A 15859-nucleotide genomic window follows, 5' to 3' on the forward strand; every position below is an offset into this window, starting at 1 on the left:
AGGACATTTTTCCTGTGGAATTTTCTGTTACCTCCTTTTTGACCCCAACTATACACCACTGGGGAGTGCCATATTACTGCATGTGGTATCTACAGCATGCAGTACTATCTCATGTGGCATGGCTCCGTGTGGTGGAAATTTCATCCACACAAAGCAAGGCGGTTTTCGTTAGTCTCAATTTTGGAACTTTACTCTGGTGGTGTGGTGAAGGTGCTAGTAATTCCATAACCACCATGTTTTTACCACTGCCATACCTTACAGGAGTCACTTAGATTTCTTAAAGGTGGTGTTAAAAGCTATACCAGCCACCTAACATAACACAAGCCCTTGGTGGTTCCCCAACAACACTCAGAGAAGTACATCATGAGGTGTGAATACGTGATTACAGGTCTTTAAATTGATAACTTCAAGTTTTAAAATGAAATATAGAAAATGCACGTTTGTATATTCTTTGCATTGCTATGTCTTTAAGTTTGAAACCATAAGTTTCAAATGTTTCACTTTATTTCATTATGTTTAAAGTGATTTTCCTTCTGATGCGCCCTTACTTTTCCCGTCTCCTCACTCCTCACCCTCCAATTCATGCCCCACACCCTCAAGTTATGTATTCTATTTTAACATTTTAATGGGAGGACACCCTGTTACTCTCTTTTTGCCCTTTTCTTTTTAAAAAAAGGTTTCCTTTATTATCCTCCCTACGAACACACAACCTATTCCTCTACATTATCTCCAATGGGTTCTTAATGTTTTCTCACTTATTCACAGCTTTGGTTGTCAAACCTTTGTGCTGTCAAAACTTTTCTCCCAAACTTTAATCTTTCAAACTTTTATTTTGGAATTCAACATCAGATATCAAGAAAGTTGTACCTCAATGAATATATGGTTCAGAACCCAACTTCTAATTAAAGTAATGAGTGGAGGCTGGTGTTTATGGGCAGGTGAGCGCTGCCCGTCTCCTTTTCAAGACCCATCTAGTGCCGCAAAATTATATTTTTTGGTGGATTATGGAGCCAGTGCCTTTTTGATACTGGCTCCGTTATGCAAATGGAGTAGCTTAGTTCTGGTTATTTGCATTTGAAAAGAATAAACAGGTATGTAGATTCTTTTTCAATACTCACTGTCACTCTGCTCTGCACTCACAGTGCATGGACCAGAACTACTGCAAAACAGACCAACCCTGAAGCATGTTACACGCTACGCAGCACATCAGGGAGACCTGAGCACCAGCGGCAGTGATGCCATGACCTTAATTTTGTCCATAGGACACAAAGAAGATTTTAACCAACATTTTGTATGTGTGTGTGTTTGTGTGTGTATACGTGTGAGTTTGAGAATGTGCGCTTTTGTGTATGTGTGAGAGCATGCATAATTAATGATCTGGCAATAAAAATCAAATATAAGAAGTTGCCCAATCTACCCAATGTAGAGGAGAGTACCATATCAATAAATTTCATATGAGAACATAATACAAATGTCTTCATTAAGAATTTGGTGGTGTACTGCATGCGGTATGCATTTGGTAACGGCGAGGTCTGCATGATTAACCCTCTGGTTATTCTCCATTTTGCAGTCCCATATGAATTCCTGGGTTTTGCTAATTACCACAGTAATTGCCCCATGTGGTTTTCAAGGAGTTTTATTTTGAAACACTGAGTTTGGCAGCAAAGTAAAAGTGGCAGTAATCCTGTTACAACCACTTTTTTTTATTCCCACTGCCAACCTCTAAAAGAGGCCCAAAGTTTTTCTTTGATTTCACCTGTGGCTGATGGTACCTTCAAGTACAAAATATCTATGGCACATAGATGATTTGGCAGCTGGAAAAGAGATATATATGTTAGAGATATATATGTTCTAGGGTTTGTGGCGAGTAATGAGTACAAGTGGGTCACAACATAATTATTTTGTGGCTATTCACTTTTATTAACAAAAGAAAGGTTTGATAAATTCCTAGCTTTCCCTTCAGCTATGAGGGGTTTCCCTGCGACAATAAAATGAACAAAGGGAACAGTCAGGATGTCAAAGTAAAACGTCTTCTGTAATATGTCCAAAACTCTAATCTGACCCTCACACTTTAAACATAAAAAGATGTGATAGAGATAACCTTCTTTAGCTACCCTTCTTTTTTTTTTTTTTTTTTTTTTATGGAACGCTTCACGAATTTGCGTGTCATCCTTGCGCAGGGGCCATGCTAATCTTCTCTGTATCGTTCCAATTTTAGTATATGTGCTGCCGAAGCGAGCACCTTTAGCTACCTTCTTAAGGCTTTAACCTAGTAGATCAAACACAAAGTTCCAAACATGATAAAAACAAAGTATAAATGGTCAACAGTTCCCAGAGAAATAGTAAGGGAGGACTTTTCACTTGCCCTAGAATATTACACAATGTTCCAGAACTCATACTTTCTAATAATCCAAGTTGCTTATTAGGTTCAACTTCCTTTGAGAAAACATGGTGTATCCTTCAACCAGGAATCCCAATTCTCCTTAAAGAGTTACAGGTTCCTTTAGAATTCCTGTTAGACTCTCCTGCCATGATTCCCAGTTCTTTATTAAACAATCTTCAGTTTCTTTTGGAATACCTGGCCAGGATTCCCAGTTCCTTTTAAAACAATAAACAATCTTCTGTTTGACAAGACCTGGTGTAGTCGCCTGCCAGGTTTTTAACTGTTCTCAATGTGCCTGGTATACTCTCCTGCCAGGACTTGCCCGACTTTGAATAGTTTTCCTTTTCTCCAGTATTGGGTCATTGACCCTCCTCTCTTGGCACTTGACAAGATTACTTCAATTTCCTCCTCTGCTCTTCTCAGGGTTTTCCACCATTTAATGGATTCCTAGACGTATTTTATCAAAGTTTGTCTCCCCTCTTCGATAACTTTATTTGAGTTTTTAACATTTTGGTTATGATCATTGGCTAATGCTTGTTCAACTCCTTCATGTATCTGCATTGTGTTTTCAGTGTTATTACCACTGGTTTCATACAATGTTGGTTAATTTGCTTGCCTTCCTTTCCATAACCTTTCAATGCCATTACTATTGGCTTTTGTCAATACTTTTCCATTCACTCAGACTTTTAATCTGAGTACTATTGACTTTTCACAAAACTTGGTCATTCACTCGGTTTCCTATCTTTAAACCTTCAATGTCATCACTATTGGCTTTTGACAATGTTTGTTCATTCACCCATTTTCCTTTCTTTAAACATTCAATGTCATCACTATTGGCTGTTGGCAGTGTTTGATCATTCACTAGGTTTCCTTTCTTTAAACCTTCAATGTCATCACTATTGACTTTTGATAATGTTTGATCATTCACTCGCTTTCCTTTCTTTAGACTTTCAATGTCCTTAGTATTGACTTTACAAAATGCTTGTCCATTCATTTGTTTACTTATCTCTGTCATGTGGAGGCTTGCTTCGACGGCTGGTTGGTACACGCACTGAAGCACCCTGGTGCCTTTATGGCTTTCCCCAGGCTCACAGGACCTTCTTGGTGACTTCTGCATCCTCCACTGTGTGAGTGCTGCGGCTTGAAACTCCTCCTTCTTGCCGTGACTGCTCCAGCCCCTTTCAGTCTGCTCACTGCTTCAGCCTTCACTCTGGAACTTCCGCTGCTCCCAGGCTTGCAACCATGGTCTCTCTGGTTCAGACTCTTCATCACAGGGTTTCTCTGGTCCTCTTCTGTCTGTCTCTCCACACCGCACTGTTGCTACTTCGGGAACCATGTCGGGATCGACGAGACTCCATCTTCTCGGTTCTCTGACATTTTTTGATTTTCGAGTATTGATTACATGATGAAAACAGCTTGTATACATCAGTGGTTTCGCTGAAGGAGTAATCTTCATTACTCAGTTATTTTTCTTCGAGTCAGTACATTTTTCCAGACACATATAATCACAATCAAGAGTTTCATCTGCATCTTCTATCATACAATATGACATACAAACAGGGGCTAGTGTAAAGCTACATTTGTTATTCTGACCTAGAGGGGAATTCTATGTTTCGTTTTCTAATAAGGAACTCTCCTCTTCCCGGGGTCGGTTTCTCCCCAGGTGTCTTGCCGCAGATAGCTACCCCCAGGGATGGTGTCAGGTAGCTTCTGCCCTTCTCTGGCCACGTGGGAACAGACTTTCCCAGAGAAATTAGCGATGTTACCTTCAGGTTCATCACAGGGTGTAATACTCTTTATGTTGGGAAATATTGATTATATGGCTATTTGGTGATGCAGGTGACTAGTCATCTAATGGCTTAAACTTCATTCTTCTCATTCCTTTCTACAACTAATTCTTTATTCCATTCCAACCCTATATTGTTGCTAGTCTTCTCATTTCCTTGCAATAATTGTCAATGTTGATAAATCATCGGTTTACTGATAAGGCCCACCTGGACTTTATCCTTGTACCTTAAAGTTAATGTATTGCAGTCCTTTAAAAAAGGCTTCATTTAATGGCATGTGGTTGTGGGCTGTTGTGGTTATTATTCACCCAGAAGCCCATAAGACAAGCGTGCATACAGAAAGCTATGTTATGTTACTGGTATTCATATCACACACTGCTACCATTTGCTTGCTCTCCAAGAGTTCTGCCCGACCTGAAAGATAGAGAGAGGAGTGTGTTAGATCAATGGGGAGAGAGGGAAACTGCAAGAAAGCTTTGTGGCTGTGTTGATGTGTGCAGGTCGGGCGTACCCGGGTGCTGTGTGAGTAAAATATACTGATGCCATTGCCTCATGGAGAAAGGCTATAACGCAATAAATTCCCAGCTGACATGCATGTTTCTATGCTCCCTCACTATGATTCAAAATTGAGGATGGTAGAAAAGGAGCAATAAAAAATGGCCACCAAGGAATGGACATTCAGCAGCCTAGTGTCCACAGTCCTTTCTCTACCTGCTTCTACTATCCGCCCTTTGCAAGACTTGTCCTTTGCCTCAAGCTCTGTGATCCTATCTCTCCAGCCCTGACATCTCTCCACTGGCTCCCAGTGGCTGCAAGGATTAAATTCAAGACCCTTTGCACTGTCCACAAGGCTTTCTGGGGCCTGAGTCCAAAATACCTTCAGCTGTCCCTCCGTAAATACCTTCCCTCACAAGCTCTTCGCTCCTCCACCTCTTACTCCCTCAGGGTCAGTCGTTTTTCAAAGAAATGAGCTAGGGGTAGATCTCTATCTTCGGCTGGGGCCTCCCTCTGGAACAGCTTCCCTGCCACTCTGAAATTGAGGAGAACCATCTCCGGTTCCGGAAAGCACCTCAAGACCTTCCTCTTTGCTTCTGCCTTCGCTCCTCCTCTCCCCTGCTGATCTGTTCTGTCCCGGCATCGTGCACCTGGTTACCCTCTGACTTTTGGGTCCAGGTACCTGCTCACCCTGCCAATGACCCACACTGCCTCCTGGCAATCCCTTGCACTGGGGACTGTATCTGTAACCCTACAGTCCCCCCACTTTTTTTCTGCACTTATCAGAGACACCCTGTCTGTTGCCTTAAACCTAGCACTTGCCACTTGCTGGCTACACTATTACACTATCAATGTTTGTTGCTTTTTTATTTATTTGTTTATTTATTTATTTATTTATTTGTTTGTTTATTATTTACTTTGATCAGCACTTTCCACTTCTCCCCCCCTCATGCACTTTCCCCTTTCCCTCTCCCACGCACTTGCGCGTTCTCAATGTCACTGGGCCTAGTAATATTGTTGTTTTGGCCTCCCTTGTTCCCCTCCATTGCCTCGTCGCTCTCTGGAAAACTTGTGTACGAGCACCATACAAATAAAATATCAATACTCTGCGCACCTGTGGGTTGACCAGTGGCAGGGGTGCCAGTAGATTCCAGCAGATGCTAGGTAAAAAGGAAGCAGGAAAGAGGAGTGTGCACATGAGGTATTAGCAGTAGGAACCCAGCAGGGCTGATCCCTGACTGGTTGCCAGGATTGCAACTTTCCACTTCAGGTGCTAATTGAACATACTGAAATAAAATCACCGGAAACTTCTCGCCTTCCGATAGGTCACAAATTGGCCATGTTCATTAAGCTGTTCAGAAAGTGTTGTATGACTGCTAATAATATGTTTATTGCAAACTATACTAGAGAATATCACAGGAAAGTGGAGATTACCTGAATCAAGGGGATACTAATTTCTATCTTGAAATTAGAGAATTATAGTGATAATCTGGCCAGGTGAAGTAGAGAGAAATCCATTCCCCCAACTTCTATCCTAGAAAGGGGGGCTTCAGAATACTGTGTTCATAAAGAGTATGTGGCTTTCCACAGTTCATCCTCCCTGCTACCCAGGCAAGGATCAGAAACCAGACATAGAGGTATCCACAAGGCCACTGATCCCAAATAATCCCGCTTATCAAGCAGCTTCATAAAGTCCTTACCTTTACCCATTAGAAGGAAAGTAGCAAGCAGGCATGTTGCTAGAACTGGGCCAAGGTATTCGAAACATAGACCGCAGACACATCCAAACAGTCCAGATGCCACCGTTATCACTTTATCCTGAGTTATGCCCTGAGTATTTCCCAAGAAGATAATACCCAGGGCTGCCTCTCCCTTCCTGCCAATTAGGACTTATGGGGCTCCAACAGGAGCAGTTAAAGCGACAGGCGATGAACCCCATGAGGTCTGTACCGATAGACCAGCGTTGTGTCTATTGAGACCACAGGAAATGTCTGCTACCCAGATGCCCACTCTGAAGGCCTTCTCAGTTAAAAGCAAAGTCAGGTGGCAGCAGCACTGCAACACTCGAGCATACATACGCAATGGTGAGCATGCCAAGAGAATGCCCAGTACAGGTACCAAGTGCGCACACTGCGTGTGCCTCATGCAGGAGCGCACGGTAGGGGCATGCAGGGGAGGTCCCGAGGAAGAAGTATCTATGCATGTGCCTGCGCATTGAGATAATCTTATGTTAATAAACAAAAACAGACAATGCATGATTTTGGCAAATCTTTATTGAAGCTCAAATATTCTCCACAATGGCAACGGAGGAAGTCATGCAAAAGGAATGAACTACACAGAGGAAAACTGTGGGGATGGGTATACAGTCATTTTGGCACCAGTTTATTTTTCCGGTGAGTTTATTTACTAAACTCTTTCATCGAAAAAAACTCATTAAAATATAAAGGGGGTGGCTAAGGGCATATAATGGGTAGGGGGTTAAGGATAGGGATTAAATAATAGGGAAAGGTGAGGCTTGGAGGGAAGAACCCCCACCAATAAAAACATTAAGTCAATTCGTTTTTTCGAAGAAAATGTTTCATTAAAAAAATTCATCGGAAATAAAACTGCTGGAAAAACACCATAGAACAAAGGGGAGGGCAAGACAACAATGAAACAAAAGAGCGAAAGCACATAACAGACGAAATGGCACAGCAAGTAACGGCACCACCTGTATTTCTACGTAATTCAGGTAGGCCAACTATGCCATGGCAACAGTGGCTACCAAGCTTTAAGGTGTGCACAGAAGTGTCAGGCCTGCAAGAAACCAATTCAATAATGATAGCTGCGGTACTGATAAATGCACTAGTGATAGAAGCCCAGTGCATATTTCAAACCTGACCCATAGCGAAGGAGACATATGGCTGAAACATCGACAGCCCGAAAGTCGAAGCACTCAAGCGACGGAAGAAAAGATTCAGAAACAAAGGGAATGTACTAATAAGGTCTAAACTGCATTACTATGAATGAAAACAAGGAGCAAAGAACCCTGTGGATGATTATCTCACTGCGCCGAGGGAACTAGCAAAACACTGTCATGTTGGAGAGAGATTAGACACAATGCTGAGGGAACTAAATGATAGAGGGATACAAGAATTTGAAATGCAAGACAAAATGCTACAACGTGAGAGTTCAACCATTGATGAAATACTAACGGTGGTGCACAGCGTAGAAGAGACTGAACGATAGAGACAGAAAGAGCAAAAGCAGAACACTGAAGAATGATGTCCGGTGGAAAGCAACCAGAGCGGAGAGAGCCAGCAGAGCTAAAGACGGCCAGAAGAAAACCAGATACAGTCGTGGTCAAGAGCATTGATGTATGAGGACATGCTTACGGTGCGGAATGTTCAGGCATGCACCGAATGTCAAAACAGAGCGCGCCAGCATTAGAGAAAGGTCGTGCCAAATGCCAGAAACAAGGTCACTTTGCCAGAGTGTGCAGGAGTACGGCAGTGAAACAATTGGAGATAGTGAAAGATCAGAAGACGAAAAGGAACAAAAATCTGTACGATTATTAAGTGTGTAAATTCTCAAAGGAAAACTTTAAAGGGAAAAACCCTATTACAAAATGCTGGTGAAGGGGAAACAAATATGCATGATGGCCAACGCACGGTCAGACCTCATCCTCATATCGGAAGAATAGAACAAAAGGACGTGGAAAGGAAAGGAAGGCAGATTAACAAAGTTAACCCCAGAGAATATGGAGGGAAGCAGATCAACCTAATAGGGCACTTCAGAGCAGACCATTTAAAGACAGAAAAATAAGAGGAGAGGCGCACATCACAGAAGTGGGAGACACACTATTGGGGTGGCCACCTGAAGCAGAACTAGAATTTGAACTCATCGGAGGGTGGCAAAACCGTTAAGTAGATTCTCTATCCAGACTGACAACAATGTACCTGAACGAAGAGTATGCAGTGAAGACCACAACCAACCACCAGAACAAGAAGAACCCTAGAAGAATGGCAAAATAAAGTCAAAGTAAGTGAATGAAGCACTACAAAATGAAATCCCAAGAAAGGGGTAGCCAGGTGAGAGATTGCTAGCCAAGAGGTTACAGAACTTTTGGGGAGTACAAGGTTTTCCTCTTTCTTCTCGGACCAAATGCAAATCGTTTCATTGCCACCCTTCTACGCATCCCCAGCCATACTTTGTGTGGGGTTCGACAGGATTCATCTTTATCTCCATTACTTTTCAATCTTTATCTACGGCCGCTGGTCGACCTCATTGCTTCGTCTCCTGTATGTTTTTATACCTACGCCGACGACACACAATTCATTTTTAGGCTGAATTCTCTGATATTTGAACCCAGATCTAAGCTTAAATCTTGCCTGTCTGAGAATGGTCGCAGGATGTCTCAAAATTGGCTGAAGCTAAACGGCGAGAAGACAGAGATTTTCACTGAATGCCCATTCCTTCTGTCCCTCTGATTTCTAGCCTGAATCTTTGGGACCCTGTCCAGCCCCTAGCCCCTCTGTTAAGAGTTAAGGCTTACGCATCTCCCCTCTGGCTCTAGAGAGGGGCAATTTGCAGCAATTTATAATGCTGGTTTCTTTAAACTGAGACTTTTGAGGAAAGTGCTCCCTTTTGTTCCCTTGCAGTTTTGGAAAACAATAAACACAGCCTACATAATGGGCGCATTGGATTACTGCAATGGTATCTGTTTGGGTCAACCAGAATTGCTTTTGATCCAACGGCTTCAGGTACTGCAAAATTCTGCAGCATTATTGTAACTGATTCCTCCAAGAAGTTCTTCCGCCTCGATTTTACTGGCTAGACTTCATTGGCTTCCGGTGAGAAGCTGAATAAAGTTTAAGGCACTGTGCATTGCACTTCAGGTTTTTTTTCTCACTGGGCCTATTTTTCTTCACTCGAAACTCATCCGATATACAGCTCCTCGCTCCTTGCACTCAGACTCTGCAAATCTGCTGCAAGTTCTGCAGTTTTGTAAAACTGAAGCAGGGAGACGTTCTTTTTCAGTTCTGGCCCCCACATTATAGAATTAATTGCCTGCACACTTGCGAGAGATTTCGGACCACCGCTACTTCCAGAGAGCTCTCAAGACCTTCTTGTTTTGAGGAGGGTGTGTGATATGTTTGGTTCTTCTTGCTTTTGCCTGTTCGCACCTAGATGCCTCTTGGCTTTGGTTATGCTCAATAAATCCTTTTACATTACATTACAACCAGAAATACACACCTAAAAGCAAATTAGAATAATAGGAGAAGTACTGATTCCCCCTGCAAATACCACAAACAGAGCAATATTATTAGGTCACAAAGGACATACAGGCATGTCCATGACTAAAAGCAGAGTACGGGAACAGTACTGGTGGCCTACGGTGGGCTCAGAAATTGAGAGACCACTGACCAATTGCACAGTATTTAAAGAAGGTGACAAGAGATTGACAAGACCAGAGCCACTAGCAAATGTGGAATGCAAGTAGAGGTTTGCACTCAAGTTGGAGTGGACTCCGTAGGGCCAAGGGAACACAGTCCTGGTGGACGAACAAACATTTACCATGGTAATGGTAACATCGAAATAGACAGAGATTTTAACAAAGTAACAGATACAATACTTTGACGATGAATTTAGAAGGGAAGGCTGTCCCAAGTACGCAGTCACAGACAATGGTGATCATTTCACCTCAGAATAAATGAGGCGATTTCTTAGAAGAATCAGCAGCAAGCACAAGAAACCCACACTATATCATCCCCAGGGCAGCGGACAATTGGAGAGAATGAACCACTGATATGTGAAGAGTATCCCACAAGCAGCATTTCAAAGTGGACTAAACAGCGCGGATGAGCTAGATAAGGGAGTGGCCCTGCAAATAATGACAACAAACACCATTACCAGCATACCACCTTTCAATATGATGAGAACAAGACACGTGAACACTAGGCTGTCCCCACCATATATAACTATGGACAACGACAATCAGAGAACAGCGTGAGACAAACGAGGAACGGAATTAACAGGATGCAGCAAAGGCGAAAAGAAATCCATGATGCTAGAAAAGCAGAAAAGATGCACGACTTGCATTAAGGTGGCTAGGTGACATAAGGCTAGCCCGCCGAGCCAGACTGGCAATGTGTCAATTCAGTGCACCCATCCAAATGCAAAAAATTGGAGATATTTCTGTACAAACCACAGATGGAAGGAAATGTAAGGCAGACCGAGTAGCACTGTATTACAGAAGAGGTGAAAGCGCAAAGGACGAGAGGGAGAGAGAGACAGAGAGAGACAGAGATGAAACTAGAGGTGAATTTTTGACTCCAGCTGAAGAAGATGCAAGCTGGAGCCACACCCGCGAGGACACTGAATCCCGAGATCAGGAAGACGTGAATTATCCATTAAACAGGAGTGTAACTGAAGCACGAGAAGCAAGGAAGCCAGAAACAGAGAGGGGGATTGAGGAACTGTTGCTAGACACCACCAGTTGCAGGAGGCCCTGCAGAACCACAACACTACCAGAAAGGTGCAAAAACGTTGTAGTAGACTAAACCATTCTTATTACAAAAGGGGATAATGAAGCGACATGGACAGAGCACACGCACTGCGTTCGCATCACGAGGAAAGCGTGCACGGAAGAAGAGCGTCAGCAGGCTGGGGAGCGCCGTGCAGCCTAAGATCATCAAATGTAAACAAAGGAATGCCGACGAAACATGATGGCGGAAAGTCTTTCACAAAGCATATATATACTCCACACACTGCCTTCAAAATAAACCCACTCACGCCAGGAGCTTAGCGATCCATCCCGTATATTAATAATTGCCCACTCTTCTTCCCCAGTGGATCCGCTGATTAAAAGGGGGTGGGGGGAGGTACATCATCGCCATTGATTCAGCACCCTAACAAAGGCTTTCCAGAGCACGCTGGGAAGGAAAAGCAAGAAGTAAGCCACCTGTTCCCCATTCAGGTAAGAAGGCACTCCTCTCCGCCCCTCTCTTAATAGGTGCAGGGCAAGAAGATAGCCAGCACTGACACCTGCCATGCCTCTGCTTATGCTTAACCCAAAGGCCTGGGCCCAGACCCTCTTTGCCCCGCCCTCCTGAAATAACACCCTGTGAAGGGTAGGCAGAGTGCGCTCCCACCCACTTCAAATACCGCCCTTTGAAGGGTAGACAGAGTGAGGGTGATGTCATGGAGCTGACTGACTATCGTTCTCATGCCCCGTCCCCTCAAGCAGGCCCTTCTGGCTTACACTCCACTGCACTGCCCACCAGCAGGCCAAAGTGAAAGCACGAACACCCACATGAAAAGAGAGGGTTGCCCTCAGAACCATGGCAGGAAAATAACAAATGTCTCGCTTCCTGTTACCAAGCAACCATCCATGAGGGCAGCAGTGCAAAGGCACTCAAATGTAATCGTACTGGTTGATTAGCCACCAAGCTAATAGACCTGACAACGGGCCATTACCAAGGTCAGATGGGGGCAACAAAGAAGCCCAGGGCCCAAAAGAAAAGGGACCCCCATTGCAGAGTCATGATGTATGCCTTTTCATGGCCACCTGGTTGGCGTGCACTTGGTTGGCATTTTCAGGGACTTCTGTGCGTTTTAAAGCTCCTTGCACCAAATCGGCACACAAAATCAAGACCACGCTGACATGTGCCCTATGTGCCATCAGAAAACGACACACACCGAGAGAGTGCCCTCTAGCATTAATAGACAAAACAATTCATTTTTAAACAGAAAATTGTACTTTTGATTAAGTACTCTTATGTTTTTCATTGAGTTCATTGACAATATTAGAATACAATTAATATTCTGGAGCGCACACAGCTCCAGACACTCATGGGTGTCAGTGTATGACTCTCAGAGATTCATATCACGATCATATTTACTGCATTCATACCATTTATACAGGGAAAGCAAAAAGATAATACAAAACAGCCACTGCTCCTTCCTGTGAGGCTAAGAACCTTGGTGTCATCTTCGACTCCACCCTCTCCTTCTCTTCTCACATCTCTGACGTCTATAAGATGTCAAACTATCAGCTGCACCTCCTCAGAAGTATTCTTCCTTTTCTCACCTTCCCACAGAAGCTCACTGTATACAGAGCTCTGGTCCTCTCTAGGCTGGACTATTGCAACAGCCTCTTTCTAGATCTTCCTGCCTCTACTCTTAGACCTATGCAACTTATCCAGAACAGAACTGCAAGACTTGTCCTTGGCCACAAGCCCAGGGATCGTATCTCTCCAGCTCTGAAATCTCCTCACTGACTCCCACTTGGCTTTAAGGGTCAAGTCAGGACCCTCTGCATTGTCCACAAGGCTTTCTGGGGCCTGGGACCGCTCTACCTTCAACTTTCTCTTCCAAAACATGTTCCTTATCGAGCTCTCCGCTCATTCACCTCCAACTCTCTGACGTCGCTTCTCCAAGAAGAGAGTTGGGGGCAGATCTATCTCCTCGGCTGGGGCCTCCCTCTGGAACAGCCTCCCTGCCTCTCTCAAACTTGAGCAGAACCACATCTGGTTCCGGAAGCAACCGAAGAAGCTTCCTTTTCGCTTCCGCTTTCTCTCTTCCTCTCCCCGGCTGATGCACCTGACTTCTCAGAGCACTGGTCACCTGGTCACCCTCTGAACTCGGGTCGTGGCTCCTGCATGTCCAGTTGCCCTTGCACTGCATCCGGGCTCCCCAGCACTTAAGGGTCTGTATATGCAACCCTACAGTCCCTTCCCTATGCACTTATGAACCACACACTGGGTCCACTTGTGAGTTAACTGCACTTCCTCTCCCCCTGGCACTTCTCCCCTTCCCTCTTCCCCGCATATGCGCGATCTGAATGACACAAGGCCTAGTAAGATCATTATTTAGTCCTCCTTTTGTTTCCCCCTCCTTGTCTTGTCATGCCTAGAAACACTTGTGTACAGGCGCGTTATAAATGCCACATCATATCATATCAATGGCCTAACGCCAATTCTGTTGTAACTTAGGTCTCAAATTGGACCTGGTGTGTCACAGCTTCCTGGACACATCTACACCGCTTATTCCAAAATCCACATTACACCTGCAGCATTATAAATTGGCTGTATTCAGGTTGGCAGTGATGTCGACATTCATCATGAAACCAAAACAAACTTGGATGGAAAACTGTTTGTGCATCGTGCCATCCAAGCCTGTAAATTATGGCCTGCTGTGGTCCACCCAACTTGCCATTATGGCAGTCAGCGTCCCAGCTGGGCATCCAAGGTGCTAGGCAATGCTTTTCATTGAGAGAAAACACTAGTTTTGGACTGGGCCATAGAGCTGCCTCAGGCACCAATGAAAAAGTGGTCACAGTTGCAAATGGCAATTCATTCTTTTGGTGGCACTGTTTGAATAGTACCCAAGGGCGAGTTTTTTGATAAAATGCGATGCACGTTGTGCATTTTGAAGAATATTTATTTTGCAACACTGGCCAAAACTGCTAGCCACATAGGGAAGTAACTCATCAAACTGGCCCCTATTGGCCAAAAAAGTGGCTCACTTTGACCAAAAAAACTGTCCCACACCAGCATTTTGAGTTTTTGGTTTGGCCATGGGCCTATTGTCCTATAGGCCACTCCGAGCCTGTAAAACACAACAAAAAAGTGGCAGTTGTATGCGCGGATAGGGATAATGAGGTAAGGCACGGGTGGGGGCAAGGGTCAGTGTGGGCGAGCAGGAGCATCGATGGGAAATGCTGGTATGGGGTCCAGGAGTGTCCACGGCAAAGACGTAAGTCAGGGGGCGGAAGACGAGAGCCATAGCAGCCAACCATGCTGCTGGGAACACGTGCCAGCAGCGCTATCCTAACAATTTCACTGGCTGCCCAGCCAATTCTGGGGGCCAATGGAGTGGATTCACTTGTATCTCCCCATGGGATGAAGGACCAAATGCGTCCCTTCTCACCTGAGGAAATGGAGGAGTCTGACAAGAAGCACATATAAATCACCCGTAATAGTCTGATGTCCCTCTGTTCTGTACCCTCGATGAGCACATTCCCTGAAGGAAGGAGTAGGGTACCCCTACCCGCCTCAGGTGTGCGGCCTGCTAGAAATGTAAGACTGGGACAAGGAAGACAAGAAGGCACTCTCAGCTCACCTTCACATCTCCGTACCGCAATTACAACACCTGAAGAATATCTTAACTTAGTTTGCACCTAATCAGGACAGTGACAAAAATGCCTCAGGATAATGCTAAAAATAAATGACCGCTAGATGGCAGTCAGAGTCCACACATAGAAAACTCATGGTTCCCAACTGTTCGCTGGAACGTGGATCCCTACTCTGCAAATGGGATAAAGGTATCTTGCTTTCCAGCTGTTGTAGCGTCCTCAGTATCTAGCAATGATGCAAGCCTTCCAAGGATCCAATATGAAAAGGAAAGTGGAATCCGATGAGTTTTATCTTGGGGAGACGGCTTCGGGGCTTTGGGAGGGGGTGGGAGGACTTCCCTTTATCTCCCTTCCGTTGAGTAATGCAAATCTGCTAATGATCTCTAATATTGCCCCAAATGTGTGTCCCCCGTGTGCGTGTACCCTTCCAACCCCCACTTTTCCACTCTACCCCAATGCTAACCATCTGTCTACATAAGTTAATCCCAACTGTTTAAATAGTGTCCAATGCCTATTACATTTGTTTGTCACATTTGTGCAGCATTCAGGGCATACGAGACATTCTAAATCTGGGGGTGCGGGGAGGGGAGCAGGGGAGGTCACCTTGGGGTTTTGCTATAGACACAGCACTATCCAAACTGCCGTAGTGCCGAGTGCCGAAGCTTTTAAACCCTTACAAATATATGTATTGTTAGATTTATTTTAAGACAGAACAACAAATAATAGCCGTTTTAAAAACACAGTTCCACTTTAAATAAGTTGTAGATTTCTCATCTATGGCACAATAGTTAAATCCATTTTCATCAAAATAGTTAGAAATAAAGTTAGAAATAAGGCATTTGTGCACTGCTAAAACAAACTTTCAAACATTTGAAATCTTACGACAGGGATTTTAAGGAAACCAAAGTTCTCCAATCTCTTTGAAGATCTCAATGTAGCTGTAGTGAGGGGGCTTTGGTGTTGTCATTTTGTTCAACTAATGTGTTGGACTTGAGAGATGTTTTATAGAAGGTCACAATAATTTGTTGTCTTTTATGCAAACAAATAAATAAATATTTGAATGAGGTTCCTCCGCAT

The 15859-nt window shown here is 44.1% G+C and overlaps 1 protein-coding gene and 1 non-coding gene across 3 annotated transcripts in view; both read right to left on the minus strand.

Moving 5' to 3' along the window:
* The window catches only part of LOC138566995 (serine/threonine-protein kinase D3-like), a 441766-nt gene that overhangs the window by 65600 nt on the left and 360307 nt on the right, over positions 1–15859 (minus strand). The window lies entirely within an intron of this gene.
* Positions 2136–2242, minus strand: LOC138568548 (U6 spliceosomal RNA). The gene has a single exon (XR_011302881.1). It is a non-coding gene; the product is annotated as a U6 spliceosomal RNA (small nuclear RNA).

Source organism: Ambystoma mexicanum, chromosome 2p (assembly GCF_040938575.1).
Source record: "Ambystoma mexicanum isolate Mex_15411 chromosome 2p, UKY_AmexF1_1, whole genome shotgun sequence".
In the NCBI taxonomy this organism is placed as follows: domain Eukaryota; kingdom Metazoa; phylum Chordata; class Amphibia; order Caudata; family Ambystomatidae; genus Ambystoma; species Ambystoma mexicanum.